Source organism: Penaeus monodon, chromosome 22 (assembly GCF_015228065.2).
Source record: "Penaeus monodon isolate SGIC_2016 chromosome 22, NSTDA_Pmon_1, whole genome shotgun sequence".
Taxonomy (NCBI): Eukaryota; Metazoa; Arthropoda; class Malacostraca; order Decapoda; family Penaeidae; genus Penaeus; species Penaeus monodon.
Genome location: NC_051407.1, coordinates 5,191,212 through 5,191,773, shown reverse-complemented (window position 1 = coordinate 5,191,773; position 562 = coordinate 5,191,212). Strand labels below are relative to the sequence as shown.

At 48.2% G+C, this 562-nt stretch overlaps 1 protein-coding gene across 1 annotated transcript in view; it reads right to left on the bottom strand.

Moving 5' to 3' along the window:
- Positions 1-218, bottom strand: part of LOC119586843 — a gene marked incomplete at its 3' end in the record, with an annotated part of 157,934 nt that extends 157,716 nt beyond the window's left edge. The window contains 1 exon segment of the mRNA XM_037935571.1: positions 1-218.
- Positions 219-562: the final 344 nt, after the last annotated feature.

Here is a 562-nt window from a genome sequence, read left to right as displayed (position 1 = left end):
TTATGAAGTTAAGAAAATAAAAAATATATGTTTTTTGGTTTGCTTTTAGCCTAGCATTGCCTTCTGTCAGACCACAGCGTTCGAGTCCGAGTTAGAGGCTCATTCAAAGGCTAATTAACAAGACGAAACATTTCTACTCTCGAGGGCCTGTGTCTATGACCTTCACTGACGTTGGCTGCGGGAGCGACCGTGCCATGCGGACTCTACATGGCGACGGCTTATCGTAGACTGAAGACCGCGAGCAGGCGAGACCCGAGCTGCCAGACGGCGCTGTAGAGGATGTCGTACAGCATGATGCTTCTGGAAGGCCTGGCAGTATCTGGCGGTCATCGCGGCCTCGATGTCCTCCTCAAGGATGAGTGAAGGACCCATATCCTGGGCAGAAATGTCATCTTAGGTACGTCTTTTCGAGGAGATAGGTATCCGGAAGCTGCGGGTGTGGATCAGCTGTACGCAAATGACCCTGATCTTTGCGTGAGAAAAGACGAGTATGGTGTTTGTGTCATTTTGAGTGCGTTGCTCTTACATATAATTTGTACATAGTTTCTTCCTCTATTTATCA